This window comes from Podarcis liolepis (assembly GCF_965112155.1).
Source record: "Podarcis liolepis genome assembly, chromosome: 9".
Taxonomy (NCBI): domain Eukaryota; kingdom Metazoa; phylum Chordata; class Lepidosauria; order Squamata; family Lacertidae; genus Podarcis; species Podarcis liolepis.
The window spans coordinates 41,675,856-41,692,063 of NC_139564.1; positions in this window are offsets into that span (position 1 = coordinate 41,675,856).

Consider the following 16,208-nt stretch of genomic DNA (forward strand, 5'->3'; position numbering starts at 1 on the left):
TCGATGACAAGAGGCATACGGAGGAGCCAAAGTCCTGGTACTCTTCTCACCTAAGTGGAGAAATTCACTCCTGACAAATCCCATAAGCTTCCCCCATGTACAAAATTCAACCTGATTGCATTATGATCAGCCTCTGCTGCAATTTTCTGTTTTAATGAAAATGCAAACAATATATAAGCTACTGATATTTTAGTGGGTGCTTTTGTACTCAAGTTTGTTTTAGGCCAGGCTTGGAATGAATTCATTCCGTTGAACGAAGAAAAAAATGCCTTGTGCCTTTTTAACAGCTGTATGGCTGTCACAAATTAAACAGGGCAAGCCTTTTCAAGTATGGAAATACAATGATGAGAAAGCTTCACCAGTTGACATTCTGTATGCCAGGCATCTAATTACAAGTATGTGGCCTCTGATTTTATTTTGGGCTGTAAACTTCAGCTTGTTCCATTCTGAATGATGGGGAAGATGATGGAGGACAGACTTTTTATGAAAAGGTTCATTTGGGTCAACTTGAACTAAACTAGTTTGCTTTTTTAAAAGGCAAACTTGAACTAGATTCATTTCCGAGCACAATTCAAAGTGTTGGTGCTGGCCTTTAAAGCCCTAAATGGCCTCGGTCCAGTATATCTGAAGGAGCATCTCCACCCCCATCATTCTACCCGGACACTTAGGTCCAGCTCCGAGGGCCTTCTGGTGGTTCCCTCCCTGCAAGAAGTGAGGTTACAGGGAACCAGGCAGAGGGCCTTCTCAGTAGTGGCGCCTGCCCTGTGGAACGCCCTCCCACCAGATGTCAAAAAGAACAACAACTACCAGACTTTTAGAAGACATCTGAAGGCAGCCCTGCTTAGGGAAACTTTTAATGTTTGATGTATTACAGTATTTTAATATATTTTTTGGAAGCCGCCCAGAGTGACTGGGAAACCCAGCCAGATGGGCGGGCTATAAATAATAAATTATTATTAATTATTATTATTATTATTATTATTATTATTATTATTATTATTTCAAGTTAGATCAGAGGGTCAGTTATACCTAGGGGGGGGTGAGGGTTTTTTTAAGGATACCTGAAAAAAAGTACAACTTCCCATCCCACCTTAAATAATGTAACCTGGTAACTGGAATCCATGTGAGAACTCCTTAACAGTTTGCTGCATGGAGTCAGTAGCAATAGGAAAGGGCAATTGCCTGTATTCTTCATGCACAGGATGAAGCCCTGCTTTACCACCTCTTTGCTTCAAGATTTCATGGTGGCCATAGAGGGATGGAAACAGCAGGTTAGTGGCTGCAGGAGACTCAACCACAAACAAGTCAGAGGCACTGCATGATTCCCAGTCATGAAAAATCAATCCTCTGTATTTTTAAAACTACATGAAATAATAACAATAGAAAGCAACATCTCATCTAAACAGAATGCCTGCTAGTTGTAAACACTCTAGGACTGCAGAAACAGGTAGGGTATTTTCTAAAGATGGAAAATAAAGTCAGTTACTCTAGATTGCAAAGGAAGCAATGGTCTGGGAAGAGAGCTGCACTAGGCCTCCTAATATTTTTAAACAGACCTGCACTGCGATCTCAGAAATCAGTCCAATTGTACTCTTTGGGGCTTACTTGCAGGGAACTGGATAAAGACTACAGCCCTATTGTAAGCGGACTGTTATGGCATAAGCTTTCCAATGCCTAAATCTGTAAGCCACAAGACTGTTGTTTTTGCTACTACATTCGTTGCCAACATGAGTCTGAGCATTGTTTCATCAGGACCGCCAGAGGGCAGTCAAGACATTCAATTATGATTTAGTTTCTTCAGAACCACAATTAATATGTAGCCACGCAATCCAACCACGTCTGCTCAGAAGTAAGTTCAACTGAACTGAGTGGAGTTTACTCCAAGGTAAGTGGAGCTAGGATTGCATAGGCCACTGTTCTGGAACGAATCCACAAATCTAGCCTACATCATCCTGGATCCTAAAGAGTAGTTCATTCGTCCAGCCAGCCAGCCAGCGTAATCAAACAGCTCACCCGCACTTGTCGCTACAGACACTGGAATTCCCTCTTCCTCATATCTATTAAAAGCACAGGAGTGAGCCTCGTCCGCTTTTGCAATCCATGGCCGTAGCCCCCCTAGAGCCACAAAAATTATCGGAAAGCCTTGAAAGAACAGTACCCAGTTAACTGATGTTCTGCCCACCCCCAACCAAAGCCTTCCCCTTGTAATGTCCTGTTTGGGGGGGGGGAGTAATTTCCCCCAACAAACCTGACCAACTTTAGGGGGATATCTCCTTTAAAAATGCTGATCAACTTGGGTGGATTCAATTTAAAAAGTTGAACAACTCTGGCAGATCCCCTAAAAAAAAGCTCAAAAACTTTGGCGAAAACCCCCTAATAAAAATTCTGGCTACGTCTATGTTGCATCCCCTAGTTTGTGGTGGCCTGCAGGTGACTCAAGGGGGTCATGAGTTGCTAAAAACAGCAGAACAGTGGAGACATTTGCTGTGTATAAATACAGTGGTACCTTGGTCCTAAACTTAATCCGTTCCGGAAGTCTGTTCCAAAACCAAAGCATTCCAAAACCAAGGTGCACTTTCCTATAGAAAGTAATGTAAAATAAATTGATCCATTCCAGACTTTTAAAAACAACCCCTAAAACAGCAATTTAACATGAATTTTACTATCTAACAAGACCATTGATCAATAAAATGAAAGCAATAAACAATGTACTGCAGTCACACAATCAAGCAATCAGTAGCTGAACTGGGTTCCACACAGCCACAAAAACAAAACAAAAAAGCAGTAAAAACAAAAACACAAAATAAATAGCAAAAACATGACAGACCTCAGCTAAACACACAAAATGGAAGTGTGGTGCTCAGAACGTAGGCGTTCACAAACCTGGAACACTTCCAGGTTTGCAGTGTTTGGGTTCCAAGTTGTTTGAGTACCAAGGTGTTTGAGAACCAAGGTACCACTGTATATCAGACAAGTAGTCTTGCTTTCTGTTTGATAATCATAACCATCATCACCACCTACCTCTCAATTTAGTTGCGGCGAGGGAACAAAAAGAAGAGGCCTACCTAACCCCTGGTGGGCTGGGTTTGGCTCAGTAGGTCACAAATTTCTTCAAAAAAAACAGAATGGGGTTAACAGCAGCATAACGTGTGGATTTACTGATGCATGAACATAATGGCTTAGATCCTAACTTCCCTTCCAGAACAAAAGGAAGGTTTCCTACTGTTAAGTTGTGGGCGAACATATCAGACGACACAGCGATTTTTCCAAAGCAGCTCTTTATCTGTAAGCTGGAACAGAACTGAACTGAGGAGCTCAGTCAGACTGCTTATATAGAACTCCACTAGAATGCAACAGTAACCATTTTCTGTAACCAGCCAATCACTGAACGTCACTTTCGATCCTTCATTTGCATAACTATCTACAATATCCCCCTGCTGGCCCAGGGTGAGAACATCAGTACATAACACCTACCTTCCCCTTTCTTCCGCAGCCCCTGAATATCTGTTTCTAGGGTAAGGGGATCATTAGTAATGGTATGGATCATGATGCAGCAGGCTGAAAGTGAAGGGAAAGTGATTCACTTCCAAGTAAAAGTGATTAAGGGCTGGTTGAGAAACACAGCTATAATGGCTGTTGCAATCACAAGAAAGGAAACTGACATGTTAGTAGAAGAATTTTGGGCAGAATTCAGTCCCAGCGCAGTTGGAAGCAAGGTTAGGTAGAAGGGGTTCTAATAATAGAAATACAATTCTAATTAATTGCAGGAAACCAAAGCTGTCAGAGGAAAGTTAAAAGAGGCAAATCGTTAAGGAAATCAAGGCTGGCTGACTCAAGTTTGAGTCAGCAAGACTGTCAAGAACATCTGACAGCGCTTTAAAAGTCACCTGAAGCTACAGACTGCAATGCAACATGCCAAGTTCTTCTGTATTATAAGAATTTCAGAACAAGCCTATTCCTGGGGGAAAGTCAAAGCCTCGGGAAAGAGCCATAGCTCAGTGGCTGCCACTTGTGCCTAAGAAAACGTGATCATCCTTTTTTGGAGAAGAGTGTCCCCTGTCCTGTTTGGACTTCAAACGGGATACCTTTTTTCACATAGCTCATCCTCATTCTCAAAATTGCACAGGCAGAGGGTAGGGTGGGTCTGAGAGGAGGAGTCTGAGAGAGAAAGTTTTAGTGTTGGCAGAGGGTGCGTCACAGAGAGTGAGAGAGGGAGTTTGCAATTCAAGGGCCTGTTACAGTCGAGTCTTGGGTTATGCACAGGCAAGGGACAGCAGGTGGATCAGAGAGTGAGAGAGGGGATTTGCTGGGGCCTGTGCAGGAGAGAGGGTTTTTACATGCACAGAGGGGACAGGGTGGGTCAGACTCAGAGAGCAAGAGAGGGAGTTTCTAAAACCAATTTGCATTCCAAAGCCCAGCTATGCAGGTAATGTGCAATATTTTTCTTGTTGTTTTCACTGAATAAAGCACTGCAAACCCCATGTACCACTGTAATGGATTGAAGTCATTTCTGCAAAAGGGAAAGTAATTTTCAGTCCCCCAATCTCCACCCCAACCTGTCCCACATATTTTGGAACGAGCCTTCCCTCTATGAGACAAAACATTTGCCCTCATAGGCCTGGTCACAACCACTCGCCCACACAATTTATTGAATGAGCACCAACATATGATTTTTTCCTGAAAATTAACAAAAATCTATCAACCATATATAACAGAAGTTAACAAAATGCTGGCCGCATAGAACAGAGCTGCTGTAGCACCCTGCTTGTGGTTAACGCTTAGCTGGAATGAAATATTCAACGCAGCAATAGAGAAATTAAAATAATTATTTATTTGTCAGACAAATAAATGAGAGGCACAGTGGTATATGGTTACCAAGCTCTGGCCTGGCTCCTGCCATTATGGCCAGCACTTATATTCCCTTAATCCAGCCCCCTTTGCTCCTCCTTGGGCTGCCTCTGTCCAATCAGCCTGGTTGGATTTCCTATTGGCTGATTGCTATAACCAATCACAAAAAGATACACCCATATCCTTCTGTCCTTATAAGGAAGACAAACAGCTATATATTGTTACATCTATAAATGACAAATAAGTAGTAATATATCTTACATGTGTCTCAACAAGGAATCTTAATTACCAGCTCACCTCTTGCCCTCCTTGCCCTATTGCCTTCTAAAACAAATGGTTAATCTTAAATTTTTATCTTAAACATATGTCAAGGATCTTGAGTTTCACATCAACATTGAAAGATATCCTTCATTTGAAGGTTTCTAAACAAATGTCTGACAGCTAATATATCAGGACAGCATTTGATGGCGTCTTCTTGTCTGGCAAGAGGCTGGACTGGTGGCTGACTTAATTTCAAGATAAATACAACTCTTCTAGCATTTGTTAAATCCTTTGCATAATTACATTTAAGCCAACATATTTAATACACAACACAGATAGCCTCTTAAAAGGAATAAGGCCTTTTTAAAGTAGAGAGAGAAAGAAAGAAAAGGACTCAGTTTAAAACAGTTTCAGAAGAAGCCTCCTCCCCTTCAGCAAGCTGCTTTTCCCATTATCTGTTTAAGGAAGAAACAGCTTTAAAAAGACTTCCCAGCTAGATGCTTTAAAAAGACTTCCCAGCTAGATGCTTTAAAAAGACTTCCCAAAAAGCCTCTCTTTCTCTGTCAGCTAGATGTTTTTTCTCCCATTTGCCTCTGGCCTTAGAAAATACAGCTCAAGGTTTAAGAGAGGCCCATGGTATCATTTTACTATTTGCCCATTCCTAATTATATTTATCTCTGCCTTTGTTATCTTCTGTAACATGTAGGGTCAATGTCCTGCTTTTAGTCTGTAATTTCAGCTTTTATGACTTTGAGAATTGTTTTCTGCTATCAATCAAAAAGGGGCCCCTTGTCTTAGGAGAATGGCCAAGGTTTTCTCTGCCTGGCATTGAAACATTTGAAAATCTTTTAGGCTCTCTCTAATATACAAGTCCTGATCAAACATTAATAAAATGCAGGCTTATGCCTGATGCCTCATTCCCCCCTTTCAAGCTCAAGGACCTTCGTCCCAAGTGTCCTTGATAGCTTGACCTTCATCATATTCCTGAGGTAAAGCTCTGTATAGGGCCATGATATGAGGTAGAGTTTCATTTGAAACCATCTTGCTAATTGTACTTCTAAAACATGAAATGATACATGGCATCATACATAAAACCATTACCACTACTGTCAAGAAAAACAAGCAAGACAATAGTATCCCTTTGAGTCCTGTGACATTAGGTAACCAATTGGTGAGCCATCCCATATCCCATCCTTCCCATGTTTGTACTGGGACATGTGCTATATTCTCCATCTTTGTGGCCAACACACGGATTGCCTCACCATTATCTGAAATGTTAAAGCAACAGGCATTCCCTGTCAAGTTCAAGACTCCACATAGGCCTCCCTGCTTGGCAAGTACATAATCCATTCCCATTTTCAGCTGCAAAATGGCGGCTCTACTTTCATCCAACTGTTGTGCAATAAGTCTCAAACTCCGGGCCGTTGCATTGGTTACAAGTTCCACTACTGCTTGCAATCGAATTATTCTGTTTAGATTATAAATAGGATCCCGTGCCCCTTGTATGAGCTCACCAGGATTCCAGGAGGCAGGATCATAATAGGCTATAATGCGCTCTGGTGGCCAATCATCAGTACCGCTCCAACTTTGGGTACTTCCTCCTGCTATATGAGAAATATCAGCGTTTCTTCGTGTTCGCTTGGGCAAATTAGTGGGCATAATCCACATTGGTGGTAATACCCATCCCAGGAAACAAGTCCCACTCCATTTGGAGGGGAGTTTCTTGTATGCCCATTCTCCACATATCCACCACAACCATCGTGTCTGAGGTCTTTGGTACGTGGAGTACAGAAGGCGAAATAGCAAAAGAGGTAGAGAGTTCACAGTGCAGTATGTTAGATTGCCTTTTTCTGTCACAGTTATGTTCCATACCACTTTCCATGCATGAATAAAAGGAGGTGCACAGGGCAAGGCATCCCGAGTTCGATAGGTAGTATCGTGTGCCCAGGTATTCTTAATATTATCCCAAGTATAGTGACAATGAGAAGAGCCTATCATGGTAGAATCAGCTGCATCTGATGATTTATGTACACAGAATTCCCCTTGTACAGGTATAACTCGTAATGGTTTAGTTGAGTTCCATCCGGGAAAATTCTGTACTTCTGTCTGGTTTGGTATTTCGCTTACCATACCAATGGCATCTAATGGTATCGGTAATAAGGGCATACCTCCCTCTGAATCATCTGGCCCGAGAGAGCAAACAAGGCAATTGGTCCTATTTGCAACATTGGCTACCATTTCAGCTAAACCTACCCACATATTGTGGTCATGGTGGAATCCATATTTAGTCAATTTGGCCAGATTCAAGGACCCTTCCCCTTCCCAAGGGATCAGGATTAATAATAGAATCATGTTGATGTCTAGCATATGCATTCCTTCCACAAAAGATTACCTTATAGTGATAGCAAATAAATATTAGTCCCAATATAATTCCCCCAGTGACAGAAATGGGGAACCACCAAGACCAAAACATATATCCCGAGGATCCCCAATGAGTAATATCTCTGATAATTGTTCCACAAGGGGGTGGGCAGTCAATTAATTGTATAAGAGAATCTTTCCTTTCACAATCGCTGGTTCAGATGCTCCTCAAGCTTCAGGCGTGCGCAGGTCAGCCAGCTTCCAGGTTGTGGCTGCAGCAGGCCGGTCGTCTAATGTTGCCCGTGACCTAGCCCGTTCCTGGTAGGGCTAGATACAGGGGTTTTTGGAGAGAGTCAGTTTAAGAGGATTAGAGGGGTCACCTTTGCACGTCCAACTGCCTTCGGACTTCTTCAAACGGGAGTGATGAATCCAGGGGGTCACCTCAGCTACCTTCACCGCTGTTGGAGTAGAGAGCAAGACGGTGTAAGGTCCACGCCACTTAGGTGCAAGTGGATCACGTTTCCACTCTTTCACCCATACGCTATCGCCAGCCTGGAACTGATGAATCGGCTCGGCAATGCTGCACGGCGTGCGCTCGAGGACCCACCTGTTAAGAGAAACAAAAACACGGGAGAGAGATTGCACTTGTCCCTGTGTCACATGGTCTCCTATTTGTTTAAGATCAGCTGGAATATCCTGAACAAAGGAGGGCGGTCTCCCATACAGGAGCTCAAAAGGTGACAACTTAAGTCTTTTTGTGGGTGCACACCGAACACGAAACAGTGTTATGGGTAACACATCTACCCATCCCAATCCCGTTTCCTGGGTTAATTTTGCCAATTGGGTTTTCAGAGTCCGATTCATTCTTTCAGTTTTCCCTGAACTCTGAGGCCTATAGGCTGCATGCAGTCTCCATTTCACTTGTAGGACTCGACATACTTCTTGTACTACTTGATCAATGAACGCTGGCCCATTATCACTTCCAATGCATCTAGGTAACCCAAATCTCGGGATCAATTCAGTGAGGAGTCTCTTAGTTACCTCTCGTGCCTTTTCAGTTCGGGTGGGAAAAGCTTCAACCCATCCGGTAAGAGTATCTACAAACACAAGGAGATACTTGAATCCCTTAGAAGGGACCAGCTCTGTGAAGTCCACAATTAGGCTTTCCATGGGGACATATCCCACATGTTGGATTCCAGGAGGTTGTACCGGTCCCTGCCTGGGATTGTTTTTAGCACAAAGAACACATTTCTGTGAAATGCAAGTTGCTAATTGTGATAGGTTAATAATATACAACTTCCGACTGAGACTTTCTCTGGTTGCAGTACCGCCAAGGTGAGTAGATTCATGATAATTTCTTACAATTGTGCCTGCTAGATGATGAGGTACATAAATCCTATTGTCTGGCAGGATCATCCAACCGTCCTTCACAACTGCTCCTTCCTGTTCAGCCCACTTCCTCTCTTCTGGGGTATAGTGAGGTTTAACTTCTTCTGGAGCTACCTCTGGTATGAGGGCTGCTATAAATCCTCCCACAGGCTTTTGGGCTGCCTCTCGGGCTGCTTTGTCAGCAGCATGATTTCCTCTGGTTATTGGATCCCTTCCTCGTCCATGACCTTTGCAGTGCATTACAGCAATCTGTTCTGGAGCCCATACTGCTTCTAACAGGATTTCTACTTCAGGTCCATATTTCAAGGCCTTCCCGTGGGCTCCTATTAGACCTCTTTCTTTCCATAGAGCACCATGTGCATGCAGGGTTAAGAAGGCATATTTAGAATCAGTATAGATGTTTGCCTTACATCCGGCTGCCAATTGCAGAGCTCTAGTTAAACCTATAAGTTCAGCTTTTTGTGCTGAGGTGCCAGCAGGCAAAGCTTCAGCTTCCACAACTTCCTCATTGGTGACCACAGCATATCCTGCTCGTCTGGCACCTTCATGCAGGTAACTGCTACCATCAGTATAATATACAACATCTGGATTTTTCAATGGTTCATCTTTCAGATCGGGTCTACTGGAATAAACTTCATCCATTATTTGGAGACAATCATGTGATTCTTCATCATCTACCTCTGGTAGGGGCAGCAAAGTCGCTGGATTGAGCATATTCACTACTCGTAGATGAATCCTGGGATTTTCACACAATAGGCCTTGGTACCTAGCCATCCTTGGGTTCGTTAGCCAATAACTACCCTTATATTCCATGAGTGTCAGAACAGCATGAGGTACATTCACATACATTGTCTGGCCGAAGGTAAATTTATCAGCTTCTTTGACAAGGCTTGCAGTGGCCGCTACTGCCCTTAGGCATGGAGGCCATCCTTTTGCTACTGAGTCCAATTGTTTTGACAAATAAGCTACTGGACGATTCCAACTTCCTAATCTCTGGGTCAGGACTGCCGCTGCAATCCCATTCTGTTCATGTACATACAGCTGAAAGGGTTTTTCCGAATTAGGCAGTCCAAGGGCTGGGGCCTCCATAAGTCGTTGTTTGATAACTAAAAAGGCTTGTTGCTGCTCAGGTCCCCATACGAATGGGTCCTTTTCTGCACCTCGAGTGCTTTCATGTAAGGGCTTGGCCAGACTGCTGAAATCAGGTATCCATAGTCTACAAAACCCTGCTGTTCCCAGGAATCCTCTGAGTTGTTTCCTTGTGGTAGGTTCCTTGATAAGGCAAATAGCTTCTTTCCTCTCTGGCCTCAATGCTCGTTGTTGGTGTGAGATGTCAAAGCCCAAATATTTGACCTTTTCTAAACATAACTGTGCCTTTTTCTGGGAAACTCGGTAGCCAGCTTCCCAGAGCAAGTGGAGCAGTTCCTCTGTACCTTCTTTACAGGTATCAAAATCCTTTGCTGCTAGTATAAGGTCATCTACATATTGCAGAACCACCTTTTCTCCAGGTATTGAGGGGTAACTTGTTAGATCCTTCGCCAAGGCAGTGCCAAATAAAGTGGGGGAATTTTTGAATCCCTGGGGCAATCTCGTCCAAGTTAGCTGGCCTTTTGTTCCTGTCAAAGGGTCTTCCCACTGGAAGGCAAATATAGGTTGGCTCTGTGGTGCCAGCCGGCAACAGAAGAATGCATCTTTCAAGTCCAATACAGTAAAAAATGTTGCTTCTGGTGGGATCAAACTCAGCAGGGTGTATGGGTTTGGTACATTTGGGTGCAAGGTCTCGATAGCCTGGTTTACGAGCCTCAAGTCCTGCACTGGCCTGTATTCATCTGTCCCAGGTTTTCGAACAGGCAAAAGGGGTGTGTTCCATTCTGATTGGCAGGGCTTAAGCAGACCATATTTTAATAGGCGGTCCAAATGTTTCTGGATGCCCTCTGCTGCTCGCCGGGGTAAAGGATATTGCTTTACAGATACAGGGGTAGCCATAGGTTTTAAGGTTACTACAATTGGAGCTATATTCTTGGCCATTCCTGGTGGGCTATTTTCGGCCCATACTCCTGGTGGCACCTGTAGAGTTCGGAGGAGCTTGTTTAACTCTGTATCCAATGTGGGTTGGACTTGCAGGGCTGACATTAGGCGCCATGATTGTTCCTTAGGTACTGAGAGGGAAATTATTCCTGCTGCCTTTGATGGCAATTTCATTTCTGGACCTCGAGGAGTGAAGGTGATTTGGGCCTGCAATTTGGACAGCATATCTCTACCTAAGAGAGGCATTGGACACTCAGGTATATACAAAAACTGATGGGTTAAACGATGTCCCCCAATCTGGCATTCCAAAGGTTGGAGGAAAGACCTCTTAGCTGACTGACCAGTGGCACTTTTAATGACTACACTTTTGGATGCCTTTTTCTGCAATAGTTCTGGGAGTACTGAGTATTCAGCCCCAGTATCAATCATAAAGTCTATTAAATGGCTTCCTAATTGGATCGTGACCGTGGGCTCCTGGAAGCCTAACTTTATGGAGTCCGGTCTTTCCTAGTCTTGGGTAAAATCCTCCTCTGCCAGTCCAATGACATTGTCCCTACTCCGTCCTTGTCCAGGTCTCTGATATCTTCCATCTCGAATCATTCCCCGTCCCCGTCCCTGGTTTCTTGGGCCGGAGCCTGGGCCTGGGCCTGGGCCTGGGCGTACTTCTTCCAACCTCAGGGGTTCAGGACACTCCCGCTTCCAATGACCCTCCTTCTTGCAATTTGCACATTGATTCCTTCCCAGTGGTGGATTCCTTCCCCGCCCTCTTCCTCCATTTAAGGGGCGGTAGTCTTGCTTCACTGCTGTGGCTAGCATTACCATCTTTTCCTTCTGCCACTTCTTCTTCTCTTGTTTCTCAGCCTCATCCCTATTCCGATAAACTCGGCGTGCAATGGCCATAATTTGGCTCATCAGCATCCCTTCCCATCCTTCTGATTTCTGAATTTTCTTACGAATGTCAGAAGCGCACTGGGCCACAAATGTAGCAGTAATCATTCTGCTGTTTTCAGGGGCTTCAGGGTCAAAAGGAGTCCATATACGATAGGCTTCTTGCAGCCTCTCTAAAAAGTCTCCTGGACTCTCATTTGGTTTCTGTTCTACTTCTGAGACTTTAGACATATTAGTGGGCTTCTGGCATGCCCTGCGGATACCTTGCACAAGCGTCTGGCGGTAGGTGGTAAGTCTGGCCAGGTGAATTACATTGTTTGGATCCCAATTAGGATCTTCCAAGGGAAAGTTGTCTTGGAGATGACGGTCAATATTAAAAATATTTCCCACTCTGGCCTGCTCACGCAAATATATCTGTGCCTTTTCAATTATGTCTCTCCTTTCCTCAGTGGTGAACAGAGTATTCAGGAGCTGGCGGCAATCTGTCCAAGTAGGACTATGAGTATTTATTATTGAAGTCACCAAGTCCATCATAGCCTGAGGTTTTTCTGCGAAAGATGGGGTGTGTGTTTTCCAATTCATCAGATCTGTAGTCGTGAATGGAATATATTGCAGGGTCGAAGTTCGAGGTGGCCTTGGTCCAGGTAGCCCGTTAACCAGCACAGGCTCCTCAAGTGCATCAAATACTCTTCTGAGAGGGGCTACTACGTGATCTTTCTCTTCGCTTTGCTCTAGAGGCCTTAAATCATAGGGGATGGTATTTGTCCCAAGGCGTTCTTTTAGCAGCTTTATACGCCTGGCTGTATTGCTTGCTGACCGATTAAGGTCTCCCTGTAACTTCTGTAATAATTCTCTAGGACTTGGATGTACAGGGGTTTGGGGTAGGCAATCAGTTGTTTCACTAAAAGAGACTGTAGATGGAGTTCTACTGGGACTCACAGATGGAATAACCACTTCTGCTTGGGCTTTATTATAGGCCTCCAATGCCTCCTGAAGATATTTATCATAATCTATCAAGGAATCAAGTTCTGTGACTCCAGCCCCATTATTCATTCCACTTTCTTGCCTTGGGGTTACAACTGGTGGAGTGTTTGGATTAGGCTCCCTTCGATGTGGAGCATAGGGTGGAGGTGGAAGCAGCTCTTCCTCTGGTCCCTCAAAAATGGGTTTGAGTTTATTTGGCAAAATTCCTTTCCTAGCTTCGGCTTTTACAGCCAATAATTTGCATCGTTGGACTTTGCATTCCCTTATCCATGGAGGATTTTTATTTAATGTGCTCAGCCAGGAATCTATATATGAAAATTGTTCTGGGCACCCTCCAATTTCTTTGGCAATGTTAGACCAAAGTTTGCTTACTAAATTTATATCAAAAGTTCCCTGAGATGGCCATCCAGTATTTTGCTTCGGCCACTCTAATTCACATAACGTTCTCAGGCGCTCTGGCGTCATTTTGACTCCATATGCCCCTGAGAAGGCTTTCTTAAAATTATTTAACATACATTCAAGAGGTGTATTTTCCCCTTTTGAACCCCCAACTCCCATTGTATGGCCCTGTGAAGTATCCACTCAGTCACTCACACACACGCTTCGTGGGGTTTCTTGCCCAGATGGAGTCGCCTCACTGGGAACCGAAGTACTACCCACTCCACACTCAGGTCAGCTACAGATTGCTCTGTACTTTCTCACACATACAATGTGCTGGATACTTCACCACACACTACCTCCCAACTTTCCCTTTTCCCCCACCAGACCACCATCTGATATACCCAACCACCTAGCGTACTCAGTTCCCACTTACTGAGACGCAGAAGTTTGATCAAGACTTCTCTTCCTCCCAGTTAATTGGAGGGCCAAAAATCCCTTTGTGCACTTACCCCTGGTTGGTTCCGTTTCCCCCCGGTCCGTCGCCGCCAGTGAGCAGGGTATCAGACAGACGAGACTTCTGCGTTCCCCCTGGAAAAATTTACCAGTGCGCGCTTGGGTAAGCAGTTTAGAGATCCTCTCTCTTGTACCCTGCTCAGTAGAGCGAAGGGGCTGCGTTCCAGCAGACCACTTATCCGAGTCACAGGGCACCATAAAATGTAGCACCCTGCTTGTGGTTAACGCTTAGCTGGAATGAAATATTCAACGCAGCAATAGAGAAATTAAAATAATTATTTATTTGTCAGACAAATAAATGAGAGGCACAGTGGTATATGGTTACCAAGCTCTGGCCTGGCTCCTGCCATTATGGCCAGCACTTATATTCCCTTAATCCAGCCCCCTTTGCTCCTCCTTGGGCTGCCTCTGTCCAATCAGCCTGGTTGGATTTCCTATTGGCTGATTGCTATAACCAATCACAAAAAGATACACCCATATCCTTCTGTCCTTATAAGGAAGACAAACAGCTATATATTGTTACATCTATAAATGACAAATAAGTAGTAATATATCTTACATGTGTCTCAACAAGGAATCTTAATTACCAGCTCACCTCTTGCCCTCCTTGCCCTATTGCCTTCTAAAACAAATGGTTAATCTTAAATTTTTATCTTAAACATATGTCAAGGATCTTGAGTTTCACATCAACATTGAAAGATATCCTTCATTTGAAGGTTTCTAAACAAATGTCTGACAGCTAATATATCAGGACAGCATTTGATGGCGTCTTCTTGTCTGGCAAGAGGCTGGACTGGTGGCTGACTTAATTTCAAGATAAATACAACTCTTCTAGCATTTGTTAAATCCTTTGCATAATTACATTTAAGCCAACATATTTAATACACAACACAGATAGCCTCTTAAAAGGAATAAGGCCTTTTTAAAGTAGAGAGAGAAAGAAAGAAAAGGACTCAGTTTAAAACAGTTTCAGAAGAAGCCTCCTCCCCTTCAGCAAGCTGCTTTTCCCATTATCTGTTTAAGGAAGAAACAGCTTTAAAAAGACTTCCCAGCTAGATGCTTTAAAAAGACTTCCCAGCTAGATGCTTTAAAAAGACTTCCCAAAAAGCCTCTCTTTCTCTGTCAGCTAGATGTTTTTTCTCCCATTTGCCTCTGGCCTTAGAAAATACAGCTCAAGGTTTAAGAGAGGCCCATGGTATCATTTTACTATTTGCCCATTCCTAATTATATTTATCTCTGCCTTTGTTATCTTCTGTAACATGTAGGGTCAATGTCCTGCTTTTAGTCTGTAATTTCAGCTTTTATGACTTTGAGAATTGTTTTCTGCTATCAATCAAAAAGGGGCCCCTTGTCTTAGGAGAATGGCCAAGGTTTTCTCTGCCTGGCATTGAAACATTTGAAAATCTTTTAGGCTCTCTCTAATATACAAGTCCTGATCAAACATTAATAAAATGCAGGCTTATGCCTGATGCCTCACTGCCACATTTACAGTGATAAAGAATTGCTTGTTGGATAGCCCAGGACACAGACACACCTGTCTGCTTATTTATCACCATCTAGAGATGGGCATTTACATGAATCTTATCCATGCGTTGGCAGAACTGTCCGTTTGGGGATCTTTATTGGATACAGCTGCATACCCCAGATATTATTGCACTGGATCTCATTACCTTAGAGTAGGCATCCCCAAACTTGGCTCTCCAGTTGTTTTCGGACTACAATTCCCATCATCCCTGACCACTGGTCCTGTTAGCTAGGGATGATGGGAGTTGTAGTCCCAAAGCTGAAGGGCTGAATTGGGGGTGCCTGCCTTAGAGACACCCAACGTCACATAGCTCATTGTTGGAGAAATTAGCCCCAATACACTTCAATCTTTCCTTGTTTGCATTACTTGCATTAGATACACCACCAGCTCCAGGGGATTAATTAGATATATGCAGATTCCTGCCTGAAATCCTGGAAGCACGAGCAAGGCAGTGCAGACCAGACTTGATGCTGCAGATTCATATGTTGTTTGACTACAATTCCCATCATCCCCAGCCAGTTTACTTGGTGACCAGGAATGATGGGAAATGAAGTCCACCAAAATCTGGGGACTCAGCGTAGTAATATGGACCAATGCTCTGACTTGGAATAAAGCTATCATCTGCCTATGGCCTTATGTATCTAGCCCACAAGCGCGGATACATCTATTAAGTCTTCAAGGGGTGGGTGAGTGTGGGTGTGCAAGGGCACACACACAATTAACATTCAGGAATTTCTCTTCTGGTCGACTCCAAAAGAGGAAAACTTCAACCTTAGCAAGTCTGCCTTAAATAAAAGCTATGTCTTCCTCTTTCCCTTAGCTCCTAATCTCGTGATCACGTCGAAGCGCACACGGGGCATTAAATCCATGGCACAGGAAAGGAGGGGGTGCAGAATTGGGTTTAAACCCAGCGGTTTCTCTCGCCCGCCGTCCCTCTTCGGCTCTCCAACACAAAACTGGCCGGCCCGCTTGCAAAACGCCTCCCAAATGAACGAGGCACATAGTGGGAGGGAAGGTGGGTTGATCACAT